The sequence below is a fragment of the Narcine bancroftii genome, chromosome 1 (genome assembly GCF_036971445.1).
Source record: "Narcine bancroftii isolate sNarBan1 chromosome 1, sNarBan1.hap1, whole genome shotgun sequence".
NCBI classification, from domain to species: Eukaryota; Metazoa; Chordata; class Chondrichthyes; order Torpediniformes; family Narcinidae; genus Narcine; species Narcine bancroftii.
In genome coordinates this window covers 14,075,527-14,099,783 of record NC_091469.1, presented here as the reverse complement: position 1 = coordinate 14,099,783, position 24,257 = coordinate 14,075,527, and the positions used below count along the sequence as shown (strand labels likewise).

The 24,257-nt window shown below is 42.2% G+C and overlaps 1 long non-coding RNA gene across 1 annotated transcript; it reads left to right on the top strand.

The window, feature by feature from the left end:
• Nucleotides 1-4,509: 4,509 nt before the first annotated feature.
• LOC138755298 (uncharacterized) lies at nt 4,510-22,878 on the top strand. The gene is made up of 2 exons (XR_011352177.1): nt 4,510-5,174; nt 21,014-22,878. It is a non-coding gene; the product is annotated as an uncharacterized lncRNA (long non-coding RNA).
• Nucleotides 22,879-24,257: the final 1,379 nt, after the last annotated feature.

Here is a 24,257-nt window from a genome sequence, read left to right as displayed (position 1 = left end):
TAGAAACCAACTGAAGGATCTACAGACTTTCCAAACTGAGAAATCAGTCTCAAGTTGCTGGGGTTGATGGCAAATATCAGCTCTTATCTGCTTCATTTCCTGTTTTTGTACATTCTCCACAGCATTAATTAGAAAATATAAAAAAAGGTATGAGCTGGTTAACTAGATTCTGAATAAATATATAAGATGACCGCTATTACAGCAGTCTCTTGTATAAAATGTCTAACTTGCCCCCAAATGTTTCTGGTTCCCTTAAGGGTCATGACATGGAGAGGTTTTATTGATTCATGAAGAAATGGTAGTTTTTATAATTATCACAAAATAATAGCACACAGACAGAAGACAATTAACAATTAATAAAACAGTGAACAATTCAATCAAAATAGCCAATTCCTTCATAATGGATTGCTCAGTCAAGTAGGAACTAGTAAATTGACAGATATCAGATTTCATATTTATTGTCAGAGTACATGCATGGCATCACATACAATCCTGAGATTCCTTTTTCCTGCGGGTGAGGCAGAATTACTACTAATTGATAGTGCAAAAAGTAAACTGTACACAGCGTCAACATGTAGACAAAGAACTGTAAGAATTGTCAACAGATCATGAATGTAAACAAACTGAGTGTGCAATACAGAGAGAACAAAAGAAAGTCAATAGCGTGCACAAGAAAGAGTCTGTAAGACCCAAAATGTGTAATTTGTTTACTTACCTTGTTTGTAGATTGGTCCCATTGGTCCCTGAGCAGTCGTCAGAGGCGTCCCGAGTTTGTTTGGCTTTCCTCGGTCACTTTTGTTATTGTGTGCATGCACGAGATCCAGGAGTATGCGCAGTGTGTTTGTGTATTAGAGTGCTAGTTGAAGCGTGTTCGGTAATGTATGATGCACATGGAGTGCGTCGTAGTATTATGGCGTTATAGAGAAGGGTGAGTGAAATGCTCATGACTTTAGTTGACTGTGTTTATAAATGTTACTCCGTATTCACGGAGCTTTAATTCAGATGTTATTTAATCTTTTCATTGAATGTTGAAGAAGATAATTTCAAGTTTGCATGTTAATAAAGTATTTAAATACATCTGAAATTGTATTGGAAATAATTGAAATACATCACTAACAAGTGTCCCACTTAGCCTTCAAGCAACTATTTATTGGATTGAAGTCGCAATAATTAGATTATTGTGTAGAACAAAAAATCGAAGGCTAGAAGATAAAGAAATTGTGCTTTGGATTGATATTGAAAGTTATACGTCGGCCAACTTGGCAATGCCTCGAGTTGGAGGCAGTTTGTAATCCATATCCATCCTCTATAAGTATCAGGCAGAGAGAGATTTAAAGTTTCTAATCTAAAAACAATGTCTTATAATCACATTGGTGAACCCATTTCTTGAAAATCAGCAATATTATTGACGGATGCTGCGGTGGAAACTCATTTGTTAATAGCACGTTATAGCCATTAGAAACAGTAGAGTTAAGTGTGTATTTGTGGAAAGTTTGAACACAGTTTAGATTTTGCTGCTGCTAGTCCATTGGGGACTGTTGATTTGGCTTGTGTTGTGTGAGCTCAAAAGATGGTGGAACAAGCGAGTAAAAATGGCTGAAACAGCTGCTTTGCTTTTAAGGAGAAGCATTAAAGTCATGAAGGTTGCAGATCTTAGAGAAGAAATAAGCCATCAGAAATGAGATACAAGTGGAATTAAAAGTGTTCTCTTTGCAAGACTGAGTCTGGCAAGGGAAGAAACCAAGGCTTCAGTGGATGGGAATTAAGACATTGCAAAATCATTGCAGAAGACAACGATTGTCTATGAAGACATGGCTGAAGGTGTGTCACCAAAAGGTGATGAAGATGCAACAGTTGTACAATTCAATTTGGAAAAGGAGTCAAGTATTAAATTAACATTTGACCTGCAGGAAGAAATACAAGTAGGTGACAGTGAGTCAAATGTTGAATACAAAAGAAGCAAGCGAAGTTGTTCCGGTTCAGGCTCCAGAGTTTCTAGTACAACATCACCACGTTTAAAATTAAGAGCTAAAAAGGCTGCTATTGATGCAGAACAAAAATGGCTTAATGATAAATATGCCTTCAAATAAATAGAGGAAGTACAGGAGGAGCAGCTATGAAGAGAGCGGGAGCAGCTACAAAATGAAGAGGAGCTGAAGTAGAAGCAGCTAAGGAGGTAAAAGGAGCAAATGGAATTGAGAAAAAGAAGAGTTGTTAAATGCACTAGAATCAGAGGTATCTGGTGCTTGAAGTAGATTATTTAAAATGTATGATGATATGGAATCATATTTTAAGAAAGAGTCACAAGAAACAAAACCAATTATTAAGACAGATATTTTAGTTTCCTTAGTACAAGACATGCATATACAAGAACAAATTATTCAGAGCATGGTGAAGCCAAGCTACGTGTGCCAGCGGTAATATCCACTGACAGAGCTGTGGCTTGGGTTCAGTCAAATGCTAAAGCTTCCTTGGCATTCAAGTCAAGTATCAGAAATACAGGTGAATCTACACTTGTGAGGTTTTCAGATACATTATTTGCTACAAGAGGCGGAGAACAAAACAACAAACTATCTTCCATGAGAAAAAACAATGAAATAGCTATATGATTGATCCAGCTACAATCTCTATCTTCTTTGCCCAAGAAGGAGATTCAAGCTTTTGATGGAGATCCACTTCAATACCAGCCATTTATGAGATCTTTTAGATATAATATTGAAAACAAGTGTCAAAACCCTGTAGATTGTCTTTATTTTTTGGAAATCTTTACAGAAGGACAGCCAAAGGAACTTGTAAAGAGTTGCTAACATATGGCCTCAGATAGAGGATTTGATAAAGCTAAGTATTTACTAGAGAAGAATTTTGGCAAGAAACATAGAATTGTTTTAGCTTATATCGATAAAGCTATTAAATGATCATCAATAAAACTGAATGATGCAAAGGCACTTCAAGGATACACTCTCTTTTTAAGAGGATGTTGTAATGCCATGGAAGATATTGACAACATTAGTGAGCTTGACTTGCCCGGTAATATGCAAATCATTTTTGATAAATTAACCTACCAAATGTGGGATCAATGGAGACATTTAGCTTGTGATTTCCAGAAAAGAAAATTGATAAAGAGCTCCTTAAAGGATTTGGTGGATTTTCTTGAAAGAAACAGATCCAATATATGGAAATACTAGAGACACTTCAATGGGGAACAAAGATGTAAGAAGGTCTAACTCACATTCTACTCCAAAATTAAAAAGGAATACATTTGCTACTATTGTGTCAGTTATAAAGAAAGAAAAAGATAAAGTCACTAAGGAAAATGAGTGTTTGCCTGCTGAGAAGAGTTGTTTGTTCTATAAAGGTGGACATGCTTTGGAAATGTGTTTACAGTTGGAAAAAAAAGAACACAGAGTGGAAGTCACTTTTTTAAAGGAAAATGGAATGTATTTTGGCTGTCTGCGTAAAGGGCACGTCAGTGAAAACTGCAAGAAGCAGTTGTGACATATGCAATTTGAAGCATCTTAAAATACTGCATATTCATCAAAGGAACGAGGAAATGAAAAAAGAGCAAACAGAAACAAAGAAAATGTCAGAAAACAGTGTTATAGCTTCGGTTCAGAAAAATGGTCTTACTGGGGCCGGTGTGGTTAACTACAAACTCACAATAGTGCCTTTACAAATAAAGAGCAAGAATAGGAATGAAATAATCTGGACTTTTCTTGACCCAAGCTGTTCTGCATCTTTTTGCATGGTGGATCTGATGAACAAACTTAATCTTCAAGGAAGAAAGTCAAAGATTATGATGAAAACCTTAGGACAAGAAAAGATTGTTGAAATCACCATTGTTTCAGGTTTAGAGGTGCTGAATTGCATAACAATGATTTTTGTGATCTTCCAGTTTTATATACTCAGAAGACTATGCTGTGGACCAAGGAAATATTCCACATCAAAATTATATCCATCAGTTTTCTTATCTGTGGAAGGTTTATCTACCTGCAGTTGATTCTGAGGTAGAGATGCTGATTGGTTCTGATGTACCAAAGGCTTTGGAACCACTAGATGTAGTAGGAAGTAGGGGAGATGGACCTTATCCTGTTAAAACTAGGCTTGGATAATGGACCTTTAGAAGGAAATAATTATATTGTTCAGGAACAGTTAAAGACAAATGTCAACAGGTTTTCGATTGTGAAACTTGATAAGATGTGGGAACAGCAAAAGTCTGTGCAGTGAATTGGAACTCACTGTCTGTATGTTGTTCAGATGGTTGGCCCCTCCCTTGGCTCCATTCTCATCTACCCCAATATAAACCCTGGTTTTCTTGCCTTACCTCAGATTCACCTGAGGACTATTGTATCTAGCAGCCATGATCATAAGCTATTAAGAGCATGTTTGGGCTGCTCTCAAGTCTCTAAGTGCAATCAGTTGTTAATAAGAAATTTACTTCTGAAGAAAATAAAACAAATCAACGTGAAAATAAATCAAAGGCACCTGAAACAATATTTGTGATATAGAGAATTTAGGTTAAAAAGACTTAAGTTAAAATGTGATGATTAATCATAAACAGGGAAGCCAGAATGGACAGAGAGTTTACTAGCAGTCAAGGACAGAAGGAGCTGCTGAATATGTTTTTTTAAACCTATCTTTTCATGGTCATAGTGAGAGACATGCAGGAGACAAAGGATTGATAAGAAGTGTGAGAAACAGAATTCAGTGAATGTAGAGTTCACAGCGTACGTAACGAACGTGATAATTAATAATGCAGTTATACTTAGAATGTTTTTGTAATACTAACCAATTAAAACAGTATTAATAAGAAGGGGAAGGGCAAATAATAAAGGTATAAAAATCAATGCACTGTATGTATCGGGGCTTAACTGGTGAGAAGCCAGTTAAGTCCAACTCTGCAGACTTGTAAATAAAGCTTGTCGTGTCATCAGTTTTAAAGAGACTCATGTGTGAGAAGTTTTATTTCTGACAAATGGGGGCTCGTCCGGGATCTACACTCCGGCCGTGAGGGGAGGCGAGAAGAGGGACATCGGAGGCGGTGCACCCCGCTGAGTTCAGCGGCTCCTAGTCCCTTGCTCGTCGCTTCGGGCGGCTTGAGCGAGTGGTATCCGGACAGGGTGACACGACAAGACGGAGAGGAGAAGGGTGACGGTTCAATCCCCGGGAAGACACCGGTAAGTGACGACTTACGATTGTGGTGTGGGGATTGGGTAACAGGTGTAACGGGATACACCTGTTTGGATAAAAACCTAACGGAATAGATTAAGTATAGATCTTTTGTCGTTGTGTGAGAACCCTGTCGCGGGACTCTAGGATAGACCCCAGGGAAACCTCGGCGGTAACCGAAGGAGGGACAGCACCTCCGACGAAGTGCCGAGAAGAGAGGGGTCAACCCCAGGAAAACCTCAGCGGTAACCGAAGGAGGGACAGCACCTCCGACGAGGCGTCTGAGAGGAAGGGAGTAGGGTCCAGAGCGAGAGGGTCCTCAGCAATGATAAACAGATCTAGGTGGGAAAATGGGAGGATCAAAATCTAAGGGCTCGTCTGAAAATTCAGGACAATTCCTGGGAGTACCCCTTGACAGCCCTTTGGGGAGAATGTTTGAAAATTGGGATAGTAAAAGATATCGGGACAAAAACAAGAAAAAGATGGTCCAATATTGTCTCCTTTGGTCAAAACAACCTATTAAAGGTTCCTCGGTCTGGTGGCCGAAATTTGGATCTGATGAGGATTGGGTTAGACAAGCATTAAACATATATGTAAATTCGAGACCAAAGGTGAATCAAGAAGAGTCAGCATATGCATTTTGTTGGGTTCCCTGGCCAGGATCCTTAACAGAATGTTTTAAATTGAGAGTGGCAGGAGAAAAGAAATGGGAACCTCTGGACAACCTTCCCCCTCCTTATATTCCCCCGGTGCCTACTGCGCCCGAGGAAAGCTTATTACCGGAGGGGAAAGGTGATGAATCTGATTGCCCCGAAGGGGGCCGGGATAAAAAGGATGAATTAAGGGAGTCGGACCCTAAACTTCCACCAGTAAACCGACCCTGGACAAGATCCCAGACTGGTCCAGGACCATCAAAGTTTTCAATAAACCTAAATCCCCTGAGAGAAGTTCCTATGGGAGGACCGGGAGGGGGAACGGGATATGTGAATGTTCCCCTAACTAGTACAGAGGTGCGGGGATTTAACAAAGAAATGAAAAAGTTATTGGAAGATCCTATAGGACTGGCTGAACAGCTTGACCAATTCTTGGGACCAAACACATATACGTGGGAAGAGATGCAGGCAATAATGGGAACATTATTTTCACCCCAGGTGTTAGGTCTGCTTTGTTCATGAATGAGTGAGACAAACACCAGGCTGAGTCGAAATCAGGGTTCTTTGTTCTTTATTACCGGATTGTAACACTTGCGACCAACCAGGTTAGTCGGAGAATGCATTCTGCCGTTATCAGCAAAATGGTGATTTTTTATACCCTTGGATACATGCTTAGAACATCATCATATCATTACTTGTCCAATGACTAAAACTGTTGCTATCCTTTCCCTGCTAGCTTCCTGCCTCTCAATCCATCAATGTCTCTCTTATCTTGTAAGTACAAGGATGCATTCTGTTACTCCTTAGTACTGGGTGACTCCTTCTCCGGTCCCATCTCATGATGTTTTACCTAACAGGAGTACAAGGACACCTCCCCTTCTTGTTACTGCCCTGTACAGGGTAACTCCCTACACATTCCCATCTCATGATGTTTTACCTTACAATCCCTCCTTTGTCCTCTTTAGAGGACAATCTCGCCCTGACTATGCTACCACCGCGTTACATTATTTCGCCTATTATTGCCAAGCTCTATACGGGTTCTGTTCACAGGGTAGTTCGGCTGGTGGGCGAGGGCTCCCCCAACCCTCCTTTGCGTACACCCCCCATCCGTCACCCCGATCCCATTGCCCGTTTACAAGTTTCATCCCATTTGCCCCCAAGCAAAAAACTAGCTAACCCCCCGTACATTAGTAAATTCCCAAGTTAACATATGGTCTACAATCTAATTCATAATACTTGTTCTACAATCTGATTAATAATGTTTGTGTTACAATCAATGTTATAATATTTGTTCTACAATCAAGGTTATAATATTTAGGTTACAAGCAAGGTTAAAATTATATGTGTAACAATCTAATTCACAATCCCTCCTTCCCATCACATTCCCCTTCAGACTCCAGATCGATCTCAGCAACTTTCTCCGCCTCCTGTAATGTGAGATAGTCTTGCTCCACAGCCTGCACAGCTTGATATTTCGGAGGCAGTTCATCACGGTCAGCAAAGGCTTTCTCTATGGTCCTCGTGACCAGCGTTCGAATGCATGGAATACAACAACAGCCACAAGTGATAAAAATTGATACAGAAATGAACAAACCCAGCAAAAGTTGTCCTAACAATGTGCTCCATCTCCCAAACACTCCCTGTAACCAGGATAAAACAGGATTGGAGACTCCAGACTGGGCTTTTAATTCTTTCGCCAATGCCCTAAGTTTCGTTAACCCCTTAGTGAGTGATCCATCTGGCCCTGTGTTATTAGAGATAGAAGTGCAGCATAGATCTCCAAACATAGCACACACTCCACCTTTCTCTGCCAGGACCATATCAATCGCTATCCTATTCTGAAGTGTCATAAGGGAAGTTTCTGACAGTTGTTGATGTATTGCCTCAACAACGTCCCTGGTCAAATTTGCAAGGCGCTGGACATTATAGTGAATAAGGTTGATCCTATTAACATTCTTATTTACAGTGATGGGAAAAATTGCACTAAAAACAGGAAAACTTTCAAACCCAGCTGCAATCTCATCGGCTAATTTAAATTCGTCCGGAATATTCCGGGCTTGGCCAATGGCATCAATCCATACCCCATCAGGGTTCCTTCCTCCCGGCCCCAAGAGTCCAACACTCCTCCTTTTTCTCCACAGCCAACTCTCTGTGTGGCGCAATTCTAGGGAATCCTCGTCTCCCTCCTGCCTTTTGACAATCAGCACTGGCGCATTAAGGGTTACTAGAGCACACCGACCATCCCAGTTAGCGGGGAGCCAGTTGTACAGCACTCTTCCTCCACAAAACCACCAAATATCCGCCCTAGCCTGGGTCAAGCGGGTTGCACTACTGCTATGTGAGAGATCAACATGAGTCCTGCACGAGTCGCTGGGCAGCCAACCCACATGGAAAACGTGCGCTGCTGTGTTGTTGTTGGCAAAACAAGTAACATTAGTTATGCCTGTGGATCTAAAGACAGGGGGAGCTACATTAGCCGGAGCTATGGGAAACGTCTGTTCCCATATCAGACACCTATTCAGTGGGTTGGATTCTGACATTAGGTTCAAGGCGCAGTCCATAGCATCTGTCTCCTCAAAAATTGATCTGCTCATCCGTAATAATGGCCTTCCTCGGGCACAGACCCAGCAGTTCCCATACCCTGCTTGGTCCGCATATTTACCCATCTGATCTATCCAGGAGTTTGACTCATCAATACCTGTCTCAATTGCTATCTTCTCTCCCCTGGTCATCTTCGTACTGTCGAATTTTCTCACTTCCCCCTCTTTCGAAGTGGGTTTAATTATGTCCTTTGTGTATGTTTGTAAGTCGAACCTCACCACTCCCCAAGGATCTTTTCCACTAATAGACACTCCAATCATTAGATAGAAGAGGTCTCCGACACCATGTTCTCTCCCTGTGCCCCCCTCGCATGTCTTAGAGCTCCATCCCTTCATATTCCACGGGTTGCGCAGCCCCGCCTTTACTGTCAAAATCAGGGGATTCTCTCCTTTCATTGAATAGGTCACAGCACCACGTATCAGGGAGATTTTAGTGAAAAAATTATAATAAGGTTTGCTGGACCCTTTGTTAAGGGGTTTTCTTATCCATCTAGTGTCGGGTCCTGTCCACCACCAAACCTCACCCCAAGATGGACAGACATGTAGACCCCATTTAGGATATCCTATTTTAAAGGCACACATGTAAATATCATATCCTCTCCAGGACGCCTCATTCTTACCACACGCTATTATACTGCATAGATCGAACTGGAAGGTGTTATCCCTGTCTTTGTCTACCTTTAGAATAACTTTGGCCCCGCAAGAATCCGAGCTATTCTGCTGACTTATCCGGCATCCCATTAGTAGTACTGCCCATAGGGCCCCCGGTATCGTCTGCATGAGTCTCATCAATTCTATCAAGGCTGGCTACGTGCTGTTTTGCCTTGGAACAGTAGGCAAAATGATGCCAATTATGATCCCCTGGTTTGTCAATTCTTACCGACCTATCTGTTACGGCGGTAACAGTGTATGGTCCAGACCACCTAAATTTAGTCCAATGTACTTTACCTGGTTTACAGATATACACCAGGTCTCCCTCCTTTACTGGAACTCCTTCGGTGTCCGGGTTCTCCTTACTAGCATTCGCCACCTGTTGTGAAACTAAAGCAACCATATTACCCAGCATCTGCATATAATGATCCAGTTCCACTTCCCTTTCTTCCCACAACTTAACCCATGCTGGATCAGTCTTTGGACCGGGCATGGGTCGACCCGTTAGAATCTCATGCGGTGACAGGAAGGTATCTTTGGCCTTCTCTTGTCGCATAGACATCAGTACTAATGGCAATGCCTCAACCCAATTCAACCTGGTCCCCCCTAAAACTTTCCCTAATTTAGATTTTATCGTTCTGTTTGCCCTTTCTACTAACCCCTGGCTCTCAGGCCTATAGACACTACCAAAACGATGTTTGATCCCTAGGTATTCTTCAACCTGTCGGATCAGCTCATTCTTAAAATGAGACCCATTATCAGAGCATATCCTGCTGGGGACTCCATAGCGGGGTATTAACTCTCGCGTTAGCCAGCCTATTACACTATCCGCATCTTCTTTCTTTGTTGGAATAGCCTCCACCCATCGTGAGAACCTATCTACTGCCACTAAAAGATATCGGTAACCCTCCTTTGTCCTAAGGTCAGTACCCATATCTGTATAGTCAATATAGATCTCTTTCCACGGGGCTGTCGGTACTGGAAATCGTAAAAGCGGGTGGGGTAAGGTGATCCTTTGGTTATGCCCGTTGCAGATAGTACATTCAGCTCTAAAGTTGTCAATGTGCTCGCGTAAGTGGGGATTCCACCAATGTTGTTTAAGCGTATTATAAGTTTTGGTGGCGCTAATGTGAGTCGGCCCATGTGCTTCTTCAAATAATAGTGGGAGTAATTGACGAGGGGCAACTATCGTACCTATAGGGGAGCGCCAAACATGTACTGTCTGATTTTCATAGCTGATCTCCTGTCGAGTGGCACCGCGTTTCATCCATTCCTCTTTCTCACTTGGGCTAGCTTTTTCCTGTATTTCTATTAGGTGCTCAATATTCGGTGGGGGTCCCTCTCCCTTCTCATCTGTGTAGTCATTCAATCTGCTACAAGTCTCCTTAGTTTCAGATTCACTTTTTTTGTTATGGGACCTCAAAATCATCCCCTGTATATGTTCATGATAACCAGTAACCTGTTTGGCTGCCCTGTCAGCCGCCGTGTTTCCCTTCCCTTCCTTTGTGTTATCTGGGGAATGGCCCGCCACCTTAATTAGGCTCAGAGCCCGGGGAAGCATGACCGCCCTGACCAGTCTCCGTAAAACCAGATCATGACGGACGTTTTGTCCGGCAGCAGTCCGAAAATTCCTTCTTAGCCAGCCTGGTGCTTCAATATGTACTGCACTCCAAGCATATGCAGAGTCAGTATAAATATTAACTGTTTTACCTTCGCTAAGCTCCAATCCTCGTATGAGCCCTATCACTTCTGCTAACTGAGCTGATGCCGGTTGGGGAATAATAGAGGACTCTACTAGATAGGGTGCCTCATCCTCCCATCCTACCACTGCATAACCCGCCACATTACCCTCAGAATTTTTATGGCAACTACCATCTGTAAATAACTCCCAGTCCACCTCCTCCATGGGTTCCTCAAATAGCTTTTCCCTCAGCTTGGAATCTACCTTGACTCTTGCTACACAGTCATGCGTCTCCATAAACCCCGAGTTCAATCCTCTAGCCATGTTGGAATAGTTGTCCCTGGGTGACCTGAAGGTGATGTGAGGACCCTTAAGGGCGTCCTCCATCTTAATGGATCTGTTGGCCGAAAAGCTGAAAGCATTAGACATTAAAAGGGCTGAGACACTGTGGTCTGTATTAACAACTAGGGGATGACAGAGAATAATATGCGCGGTTTTTTGTATCGTTCTAGCTACTGCTGCGAGGTAACGGAGACATGGGGCTTTTCCTCTCTCTACATTATCCAGTCTGCAACTATAGTAATTTAGTACTTTCCTTCTTCCTCTATCTCTCTGATACAGTACTGAGCTAACAATGCTCTCAGTTTCAGCCACGTCCAAGTAGAATTCTTTACTGTAATCTGGATTAGCCAGGCTGATCGTTCTTCCCAGTTCTTGTTTGACACGCAGAAAAACCGCTTCACGTTCTACATTCCACCTGACTGGTTCTTTAAGCCTCCGGTGACCTATTTCTGTGACCATTTCCCTCAGACCTTGGGTTAGACTCACATATCCTGGAACATATGTTCGACTATACCCGCAAAGCCCCAAGAATGCCAGCATGTCTTGTACTGTAGTAGGTTTTCGATACCCTAGTATCATTTCTCTATGTGCCTCAGACATGGCCGTACCGTTTTTACCCACGAGTCTTCCTAGGAAAGTTACCACCCTCCTTCCGATCTGACATTTCGACCTTTTTACTTTAAATCCAGCCTCGCCTAACCCCTTGAGTAAAACTGCTGTCCCTGTCAGGCACTCATGTGGCGTTTTCCCTGCTAATAGTAGGTCGTCTACATACTGAATCAGTGTAACATCTTCCGGGAGCTTTAATTTCATTAGGATTTCGCTAAGGGCCTGATTGAACAGTCCTGGACTGTCCTTATAACCCTGAGGTAATCTAGTGTATGTGTACCGATGTGCTTGGTAAGTGAAAGTGAACCAGTCTTGGCATTCCTCAGCTAATTTCAAGCAGAAGAATGCGTTTGCCAGATCAATGACAGTATAGTATTCGTGCTCCGGACTCAGAGCCCTAAGTGCTACATATGGGTCTGGGACTGGTCTCCCGATGGTCTTGGTAGCCAAGTTAATCTCCCGGAGGTCGTGTACCATCCTCCAGTCTTTTCTACCCTGTTTGGGAACAGGCATGATGGGCGTGTTCCACATACTGTCAGGTGCCGCCCTTAAAACCCCTGACTCCATTAACCCTTCTATCGTTCCTTTAATACCCTCCTCCTGACTGGGCGACAAGCGGTATTGTTTTCTCCATATTGGTTTCTGCCCGGGGTTGGACAATTCTAGAAATACCTCTCCTTTTATTACTCCCACATCATAGGGCCCCGTTGTCCATATATGTGGACTCAGATTAGAAAGATATTTGTCTGAGTCTCTGTGATCAATATTTTCTCCTTCTATGGCTCGGTCTCTTTCTACTTTCTCATTCACAACCTGGTCCCATGCTTCAATATTCAGTCTGACAAATTTTCCTCCCTCCGAGGTGGAATATCCCGGGATTTCTGTCTGCCTGTATTCACACCCTATCGCTTCCTTTACCATCGGACCCAGCTGTCGAGCGTGATGATCTTTGGCAATACCCAAGGTCACATGAGGCACACTTTCTACTCCTAAGCAGAACCACTCCATTTGTTCTTCTGTCATGACAACCATAGCAGCTATTCCCTCCTTACCTACAAAGATAAATGGACAATGTATCGTTTCTGTCTTCCCTTCTTTTAGAGAGTCCCACCTCTCCTCATATTCCTGGTCCGGGTGGATGGTGTAGTTTAATGTAACATGCATAGGATCTAGTGGATAAAGGTAATCCCCATACCGAGGAATACTGGCCCTCCACTCAAAAAACTGTTTAATCAGCCCTGGGCCTGGTTCATCATACAGTAGCCGACTCCAGAAAATACTAACCTCCACAGAGTCTTCTGAAGCGTTAGATGGGGTCATTACTATAAACTGTCCTTCCCTTCTTATTGTATCCCCTGGGTATGTTAACCGAAGGCCCTTCTCAGAACATTGTATGGTTATTCCTAGTTTGGTAAGAATGTCCCTTGCTAATAAATTAATGGGGCAACTTGGCACAACCAGGACAGGCGTCTTAACCCTTTGTCGTCCAAATGTCATGTCGATGTTATCTGTATAGGGCTGTGTTTCCCTTATCCCGGAGAATCCTATTGTAGATAATGTTTTGCCCGAAAATGTGCTCCCTGGGGGTTTTTTAATCACTGTCGTAACTGCTGCCCCTGTGTCAACCATAAATTCAATTTTTTCTCCATTTACCGTCCCCCAAATTTTTGGTGGCTCCCAGGGAGGCGTGATTTTTGATTCTCCTGGGCACCGTCAATAATCAAATTCAGCACCTTCCTCAATATAGTCATTACACTGAGGTGCCTGGACTTGTTGATCACTCTGCCACCCCCCGATTCTCTGGGGCCCATCAATGTGTCCACCCCTACCCCTTGCTTGTCCTCTTAAGTTTCCTCCTCTTCCCCGATAGCCTCTAATAGAGGGTAATCTTTTTCCCCTTGCTCTCCCAGCCTCCGGACAGTTCCGCTGGTAGTGTCCAGGACTTTGGCAGTACCAGCATACTACATGTTCCCCTCTATACATTGTACCTAGCTGTCTTTCCCAACCATTTCTTACTTGGGGTCCCGGATTTATCACTGGCCCCATGACCTGTGGGACTATCTGTTGGGCCGCTAATTTAACCCCTATATTTTCTATGGCTCTCACCAATTTATCGGTTGTCTTGTCCACCTCCTTCTGGGACGCACTTTCTGACTTAGCATGCTCTGATTGACGATGTCGTTTGATTGCATGTGTCAGGTGTCTTTTCCACAAATCCTCTGACATTGTCTCTAATCCCACAATGTCCCTTAATTTTGCTTGAACCGTAGCAGGTAGTCCGTTTATTATCCCATTACGAAAGTGAGCCCTTCCTAAGGGGCTGTGGTCGGGTCTTTCTCCAGTCCCTGTTTCCCATAAGTCCCATGCTCGAGTGAAATACTCGTGTGCAGTCTCTCCTTCCTTTAGTTGAAGGGTTACCAAGGCATCCAAACTATAGGGTGTAGGAAATGTTTCTCTAAGTGCTTCCCAAAATTTATTCCGAAGTGGGTTAAATTCTATTTCATCCCCCAATTTACTGCTTCTTACAATTCTCTCTATTTGCTTCAGGGCCCCTTCTGCCTTTAATTTTATCATGATAGTTCTGACATCTGCGAGTGCTAATTGTTCTTGGCAGGTTTCTCGCTCAAAACAAGAAATCCATGGACTAGCCCCATTACCTAACGGAGGTAGTTTTTTCATTAAACTCTCTAAGTCCATTCGTGACCAGGGTACATATTTTTGAGTTCCCCGTCCCGTGATCAGTAATGGGCATTGATATCTCAATTTTGGGGATTTCTGCTCCTTCTTTACTCTTGGCATGCATTTATTTATCCCACCTTGTTCTGACTCTTCTTTGTCACTGTCACTGTCCCTATCAGTTTCCAATGTCTCAGGGTCAAAGGTATATTGGTCACGTTCATCTCTAAGATAATCTTTTCGGCCATAGTTTAGTTGTTTCACATCTTTCTCTTTTGTTCTAACTATGTCCAGGTAGGCATGTCTATTTTTCTCCCTCCCGAGTCTTTTCCTTTTACTTTCCTCCCATGGTGGATCGTATCTCGTTTCCTCATCTGTACTACACTTTTCGTCCTTTACTCCTATTACCATTCCTTCAGCTTTAATTTCTCCTGACAGTGTTGTAGTTATCTTTTCCACTTCCTTAAATACACCTACCATTAATTCTTTTTGATCCTCACTGATCTGCCCCAGCACATTAATATCTCTGTTTAAGTTTTTAATGTTATCCTGAACCTTTTTCATGTTCCATTTCTGTATCTCTAACTCCTTCTCTATTTTCTTAGACTCCAGAGGGGTCTCTACATCTATTACTCCCCCTTCTATTTTTATTAAAGGGGCCTGTACCTCGTCTGATGTGTCCCTATTCCCGAGGTTCTTGTCACACCCCAGTGTCTCAATATCTGGATATAAGGGACGTGACTCCAGGATCCCATCTGGGGTGCCAGGGGCACCTTGTGACTCCACATATGCATAGGGCGAGGGTCTACAAGCTATTTCTACAGGGGCCATAATAGGTGGGTTATCAGGGAGACCAAATTCTTCGAATATAGCTAGGACATCACGGTACTGCATCTCCTTGTCTCTCACCCTCTTTTTTGCTGACTCGCGATTAAAGATTTTGTTTTCTGTGTCCCGTTTTGTTTCTTCCAGCTTGTCTAAGACTCTACGTTTTAAAATTTTGTTTCCCTCACCTGTCAGGAACATCTCAGTGCCCCCGGGTAACCAACCCCTCTTCCTCCAGCGGTCTACACATTTTCGGAGCATTTTTTGTTTTTCCAATGCCGCATTACTGGTATTTCGCTCCTCTAATTCCTGATTAATTTCCTTAATAACTTGGTCAAAAGTCTTAGCAGGCAACTGTACAGCCATAGCTGCGGGACCGCTTTCTAATGCCTGTTTTAATTTAGGTTCTTGTCCGTTTAGGGGATCTATGTCAACGAAAATTGCTTTTAAAAATGTCTCCTTGCAAGCTGGATGACTAATATCTTTTAAAAGAACAGTCTCTAAGTCTTGTCCTCCAATTGACTTCAGACTGTCCTGTATACTCTGATTGCTCGTTTTCCACTCTCTGTTTTCCCAAAGGGGTCTGAAAGTTAAATTACAACTAGAAAACCAAATATTTGGGCTATACTTTTGTCCTGTTTCCCTGTACCAATCTATGAATTTACGTAACTTTATCTCCTTGGTGATGTTGGGAATACCCTCATTTAACTTATCAAAAGTATTTCGAATAAACCGGGTGTCTCTTAGGAGTTTGTCAACTTTTTCATTAATATCTCCTACCTGATCCGGACACAGCTGTCGCAGCCTTCTGTCGTCGTTCTTGTTCACCAGGCAGGCGTCCCTGAGTACTTTTTTTGTTGTCTCAAGGTCTCTAGTGTCTGCTGTGGTATTCCACCACGGCGAATTGGGGAAATAAATTCTTAACTTCTCAAGTGTACAGACATTATCATACCTACCGGACATTTATAAGTCAGTCTCTCAGATACAATTGAGGCCAATAAGCCTGAACCTTTGTTTTCTTTCAAAGCCCAACCTTCACGTGGGAGATTTCTCCTCTTAATAACCAGTTTAGGGCAGAAAACTCAGGTCCTCAATTGTTTATAGACCACCTTCTCACTCTATTGGACTTTGCAACGACACAATAAAGACTTTTAAACTCTAGTAGTTTCTTGCGAAGCACTTAATAAATGTCATTCAAACACCTTAAGGACTTTTATCTTGTCTGTAATCACTTACGTGTTACAATCCTGGCATGCGACCTTCAATTGTGGTCGTCTAATTTGTCCGATCTCCAGTTCTTACTGACAATCATAAAGATTTTTAAAAAAAAAGAAAATTTTGTTAAAACAGGCTTCTCTGGACCTTTTTATCAGCCGGCTGAGATGATTGTCAGAAAAAACAGAAACCGTCGTCCAGTTTTCACTCACCCATCACGTCGGGGTCACCAAATTGTTAGGTCTGCTTTGTTCATGAATGAGTGAGACAAACACCAGGCTGAGTCGAAATCAGGGTTCTTTGTTCTTTATTACCGGATTGTAACACTTGCGACCAACCAGGTTAGTCGGAGAATGCATTCTGCCGTTATCAGCAAAATGGTGATTTTTTATACCCTTGGATACATGCTTAGAACATCATCATATCATTACTTGTCCAATGACTAAAACTGTTGCTATCCTTTCCCTGCTAGCTTCCTGCCTCTCAATCCATCAATGTCTCTCTTATCTTGTAAGTACAAGGATGCATTCTGTTACTCCTTAGTACTGGGTGACTCCTTCTCCGGTCCCATCTCATGATGTTTTACCTAACAGGAGTACAAGGACACCTCCCCTTCTTGTTACTGCCCTGTACAGGGTAACTCCCTACACATTCCCATCTCATGATGTTTTACCTTACACAGGAGAGGCAGATGATTCGACGGGCTGCCCTCCTCATGTGGGAATATGAACAACCTGGGGACCCTAGACCCCATGAACAAAAATATCCCTTAAATGAACCCAGGTGGGACAAACGAACACCCGAGGGATTGGCAAGTATGAGACAATATAGAGAGTGGACAATTAAAGGGATACGGGAGGCTGTGCCAAAGGGTCACAATTTTACCAAGGCATTTGGGAACCACCAGGGGAAAGACGAGTCCCCTACTGATTTTTTGGAGAGGGTGAGAAAGAATGTCCAACAGTATGCTGGTGTGGACCCTAGTACACCAATGGGTGAACAGCTTATTCGAATTGAATTTGTTTCCAAATCATGGCAAGACATTAGAAAGAAACTAGAAAAGGAGGAGGACTGGAGTGAAAAACCCCTAAGTGAACTGTTAAAAAAGGCACAAAAAGTATATGTGCAGAGAGAAGAAGAAGATCAAAAGAAGGCGACAAAGGTTATGGTACAGACTATCCGACAGATGAATGCTGAATCCAGAGGGGAAAGAAAACAAAACCTTCCTCTAAACAATCCAAAATATCCAAGAGAGGGAAGACCCCGGAGATTTGTTAAATGCTATTACTGCAATGAGGAAGGACACTTTAAGAGGGAATGCCCCCGATACAAGAGGGAATTGCGTGCCCTCGAACTTATGGAAGAAGATTAGGGGTGTCAGGGGTTCCAAATGTTAGGGACCAAATATAAGAGGGAACCCCTGGTAAAACTAAACATTGGTCCCAAGGGAGAAGAGGTGGTGTTTATGGTGGACACAGGAGCGGAACGAAGTAGTGTAATAACTGTGCCAATCGGAACTGAGCCTATAAAAAGTAATTTGACAATTTCTGGGATAGAAGGAGCTCCCAGAATGGTATCAATAATTCCCCAAGTAACAGTGAAACTGGAAGAAAGAGAAGGGGTACAAGACCTCTTGTTATTACCTTCGGCTGGATTTAACCTCCTAGGAAGGGACTTACAGGCTCTCCTAGGTTTGGGTGCTCTCCCTGTGGACGGAGAAGTGCGAGTCCACCTCTGCGCTTTAAAGGAAGAGGATGAACGGCAGATTGACGAGAGAGTCTGGTATAAGGAGGGAAATCGAGGAGGTCTGGACATCCCACCTTTACATGTCACATTAATACCAGGTCATCAGCCGGTAAGGAAACGTCAGTATCCTATTTCATTGGAAGGGAGAAAAGGGCTACAGCCGGTAATTGAGACTTTAATACGAGACGGACTATTAGAAGAATGCATGTCACCTTATAACACCCCTATACTCCCAGTAAAAAAGTCAGATGGATCCTATCGCCTAGTTCAGGATCTAAGAAGTTTGAATGCTATTGTTCAGACCCGCCACCCAGTGGTGCCTAATCCCTATACTATTATGAGTCGGATTCCCCCAGACCATGAGTGGTTTAGTGTTATCGACTTGAAGGATGCCTTCTGGACTTGTCCGTTAGAAGAGGAAAGTAGAGATATGTTTGCGTTTGAATGGGAAAATCCATGGACAGGTAGACGGAGACAGTTTCGGTGGACTGTATTGCCCCAAGGGTTCACTGAATCTCCAAACCTGTTTGGACAAATGCTAGAACAAATCCTGATGGACTATCCACAATCTGATGATTCCCAACTAATGCAGTATGTGGATGATTTACTATTATCAGGACCCAAGGAACAAGAAATGAGGAGAGAGACCATTAGACTCTTGAATTATCTGGGGAAAAAGGGTCTACGGGTGTCCAGAAACAAGTTACAGTTTGTTGAGAAAACTGTGATATATCTGGGACACCAGATAAGTAAAGGACAGAAACGAATTACCCCTGAACGAATTGCGGGAATCACTAGAATGCCTTTACCCCGTAATAAGAAGGAAATAAGACAATTCCTGGGACTCTTAGGATACTGTAGGTTATGGATAGAGGACTACTCAGCTTTGGTGAAGTTTATGTATGATAAACTGACAAATGAAAATGACTATCCATTGAAATGGACCCAGGAGGAGGAGGGATGGTTCGAGGACTTGAAACATCGCCTAACACGAGCCCCAGTGCTCACTCTGCCCTCTTTAAAACAGCCCTTCCAGCTATTTGTCACTCATAACCAAGGAACAGCTGTGGGAGTTTTAACACAGGAAAAAGGTGGTCAGCGACACCCAGTGGCTTTCCTTTCCAAAATGATGGACCCAGTGTCTCGTGGATGGCCGACGTGTATCCAGGGAGTAGCGGCTGCTGCTCTGTTGGTAGAGGAAGCACGTAAACTTACTTTTGGAGGAAAGATGACTGTGTACACCTCCCATTCTGTGAGTGTTTTATTAACACAAACTGCCCATCGATGGCTGACTGATTCTCGTATATTAAAGTATGAAACCATTTTAATGGTTGGAGAAGATTTACAGTTTGCAAAAATTAATAGCTGCAACCCAGCTCAGTTTTTATACGGCAGTGAAACAGAGAAAGAGGTGGAGCATGACTGTGTCGAGTTGACAGATCTTCAGACCAAGACCCGAGAAGACCTTTGCGATACTCCGCTGGGAGAAGGATATGAATTCTACATTGACGGCTCCGCCAGATGTGTTGACGGAATGAGAAGAAATGGGTATGCTATAATAGAAGGAAATACTTGGAAAGTAGTAGAATCCACGAGACTACCCGGAAGCTGGTCAGCACAATCCTGTGAACTATATGCCTTGCAGAGAGCCCTCAGAATACTGGCAAAGAAAATTGGAACGATTTACACAGATTCCAAATACGCATACGGGGTAGTGCATACCTTTGGTAAGATCTGGAAGGAGCGTGGTCTAATTACATCAAGAGGAAAGGAATTGGCACACGAACAGATGATTACTCTGACTTTAGAAGCCTTAACATTACCCCAAGAAATAGCAGTGGTCTACATACCAAGCCATCAAAGGGGAGATAACCCGACAGCAATTGGAAACAGACTGGCTGATGAAGAAGCCAAAAGAGCAGCCATGCAACAAGAAGTCCGTTTGCTGACTTTAATCCCAATAAGGCAAGGCATAAAGACAGCTCCCATTTTCACTGCTAAGGAAGAAAAGAACATGGATCAGCTGGGCGCAAGCCAATTACCTGATGGAACATGGAAAAAACCAGATGGAAGAACTGTTCTAAATAAAGAAATAACTCGCAACATTTTAAAACACCTGCATCAACAGAGCCACTGGGGCACTCAAGCCTTATGTGACACAGTGCTTCGAGAATATGTGTGTAAGGGAATCTACACCTTGGCCCAACAAGAGGTGCAAAATTGTTACCTATGCACAAAAATTAATAAGAAGATAATGAGGACTGGGACCATGGAAGGTCAACCATTAGCCATACGCCCTTTTCAACGTATCCAGATCGACTTCACAGAGTTACCTCAAGTTCAAAGATGGAAATATCTGTTGGTGATAATAGATCACTTTACCCGATGGGTAGAAGCCTTCCCAACAATAAATACTACAGCCTCTACAGTAGCTCGCCTCCTCCTAGAGCAGATAATCCCCAGATATGGTATAATGGATTCTATAGACTCAGACAGGGGTCCACATTTTTCTTCAAAAATCCAGCAATTGATTTGTGATGCATTACAGGTCTCTTGGAAATTACATACCCCTTGGCATCCACAAAGCTCAGGGAAGGTCGAACGTATGAATGGAACACTAAAAATCCAATTGACAAAGTTAATGGTGGAAACTAAAATGCCTTGAATAAAGTGTCTGCCCCTAGCCTTATTGAGAATTCGTACTGCCCCACGAAAAGATGTAGGGCTGTCCCCTTATGAAATGATGTTTGGGCTTCCCTTCTGGAGTACAGTTGAGGGGTGTCCCACCTTGGGGGAAGGGGATATATTTGTTAGGAACTATTTACAGGCACTGTCACGCTCTCTTACAGATTTACGAAAGAGAGGACTATTGGCACAAACACCGCCTCTAGACTTTTCTTTACACAAAGTGGAACCAGGAGACTGGATTCTTATCAAGACCTGGAAGACTGAAAAACTCCAGCCCCAGTGGGAAGGTCCATACCAAGTTCTCTTAACTACAGAAGCTGCAGCACGAACAAGAGAGAAGGGGTGGACACACGCATCCAGATTTAAGGGACCTGTAGAGGCGCCACAGGACCCTGATACGAACTCAGATTGGACTTGTATTCCTGGAGAAAAACCTCTTACCTTACGATTTCGCAAAAAGACTTAATTCACAATGTTATTGTTATGTTCTTTGATTTTTCTTAGTTTGCCTATGTCTTTATCAGGTGTGAAATGTAAGAAATGCAGAGATACAGTGGTCCTGTTTCAGGACCACATTTGGGGAAGAAAGGAAGGTAATTTCATTTCCCATACCTCAGTTCCTGAGAAATGTTGGGCAGAAAATACCACCCAACATCCATATACCCCTTGTGTGGAAAAAGAAGGAAATAATATGGGTCATTATATACAGATTCCTAATACCACTCCTTTCCCTCTTAACGGTTGGAAAAGTGACTCAAGCCCACCATGCCCTGATGGACTCTGGTTTTGCATACACCAACGTACTGTTCCAATGAAAAGTTACACTCCACACTTGAAATTGCCTGTCCCTTTAAGACAGCCGGACTTAGTTCGAGTCCATCCAAATAACCATGTAAGTTTCAGTAATGCAATTGGGGGAGATAACCTTTTTGTAGATCTGGCAACTAAAATTGCAGGAACTTTTAATGTAACTAATTGTTGGGTCTGCGGGGGTCCACGGATGTCAGAACAATGGCCTTGGTGGGGAGAACCTCTCAATTCATTGACCATGATTTCCCGCATTTGGACAACTAACCGAACGAGATCAAGAGAAACCTGGTCTCTCTCTAACGTCCCCTCTGGTTTTTATTGTCTCTCACGAGCCGGCAAATACCCAGTAGGGGTAAACTTAATTTGACTAACTGCTGCTTACAGATTGATGATAATGGAAAAGCCATTCGTAAAATCGCTGATAATATTCGTACATTGTCCCATGTACCGGTTCAAACCTGGCATCCTTTCCCACAATTTAATTGGATGGACAAATGGTTTGGAGGAACCTGGTGGCGTACCTTCTTGTGGGTCATCGGAGGTATTTTATTCCTCCTACTTATTTTGCCCTGTATTATTCCCTGTCTACGCAGCCTGGTGATTTCCATGGTCGAACAAGCTATGCAACCAGGGGGGATGGGAGACCCTGTACGACTTTTATTTCAGCGTGAGATTAATGTATCATAAAACATTTCTCTTCCCTAGCTTAGAATCCCCATTCATATCTATACATATATTCAACACATTTTAAAGAGAGAAAGGGGTGGATTGTGATATAGAGAATTTAGGTTAAAAAGACTTAAGTTAAAATGTGATGATTAATCATAAACAGGGAAGCCAGAATGGACAGAGAGTTTACTAGCAGTCAAGGACAGAAGGAGCTGCTGAATATGTTTTTTTAAACCTATCTTTTCATGGTCATAGTGAGAGACATGCAGGAGACAAAGGATTGATAAGAAGTGTGAGAAACAGAATTCAGTGAATGTAGAGTTCACAGCGTACGTAACGAACGTGATAATTAATAATGCAGTTATACTTAGAATGTTTTTGTAATACTAACCAATTAAAACAGTATTAATAAGAAGGGGAAGGGCAAATAATAAAGGTATAAAAATCAATGCACTGTATGTATCGGGGCTTAACTGGTGAGAAGCCAGTTAAGTCCAACTCTGCAGACTTGTAAATAAAGCTTGTCGTGTCATCAGTTTTAAAGAGACTCATGTGTGAGAAGTTTTATTTCTGACAATATTGGAGGAATTATGTTCATCAGAATGGATGAAAATGAAGTATTAGAAGATGTTGTAATTACTTATGGTGATTATTCCTGTGTAATTAAATCAGAGGAAGGACTAAGACAAAAGGCTGAGAACAAATTTGAAAGTCTTTTTTGTAGTTCTGACATTACAACAGCAAAGTTAATGAAGAACACTCGCAACATGCTGCAAAACTGGCGACCACAGAAAATTGCACTGATGAAATAAAGGAGCATGAAACTGAAAATTTGGTACAATTGCATTCAGAGAACAAAATGTTGAAAAAGGGCTTGGAAATATTAGATAATCTTGGAAACAGCGAATGGAAAGATTTTAACTTTGTACTTGAAAACAAAAGTGGATTTCAAAAGGATGTAAACGAATCCAATGATTCTTTAGTTTCAAAAGTGACAAAGGGCAAGACATAGAAAGAAGTTGACAAGAATAAAGATTTAGTTGTAAATAAAATTTGCAAGGTCAGAAAGCAAAAGAAAAAAATAACTGTTGAAGAAATTAATACAGTTATTGAGGAAAGAAATCCAGCATTTTCAAAATGTAAGAGGTTGGAGGAAAAGATTCATTTTTTGAAAGAGACAAAGTAATTGGTTAAGAACACAAAACAGTTGACTACAAAAAAAACAAACAAGACTGTAACTTGAAGGATCAGTTACTAACAATGCAGAAAGAAAGAGAAATCGCATTCCTGCAATGTGACAAGCAAGGAATAATGTCATTTGAATCTTATTTATGGCCAACTGGGGAAAAGAAAGAAAAAGATGAGCAAATCTGTTGCAGGCAAGGTTAAAGAGACTCGTTCATTAAAATCGAGAGGATCAAATACATTTTCAAAATTTGGTGTTAAGAGTTTTATGAGAAGCAGAATGCTGAAGAAAGGAAGAAACCCAAACGACATGCTGAATAAGTTCATCAGGTTAAACTCAAAGGGAAAGTTGTGCCTATTTTATCTGAGGAAGATCTGAGGTTTACTGATTGATGTTTGAACTCAAAGATTCTGGAGACAAAGGAACTTTTATAAGTACAAACTGACTTTATTTTGTTGTTTCCCTTCCACACAGGTTGATCCAGAGTGGTGGTAAAGATTACTCTTTTTCAAGGCTATGTGTGAAAACCTCTGGCCTTATGAAGAAAGAAGATCTGTATAAAATTTGAATTTTATATGGTATTTGTATTATTGTGTAATTATTATTTAAGATTTTACATCTAATCATAAAAATTAGTGGTCGGTATTGTAAGAGCCAAAATGTGTAATTCCTTTACTTACCTTGTTAGGTTGGTGACATGTTGGTCCCTGTGCTGTCGTCAGAGGCATCTCAAGCTCATT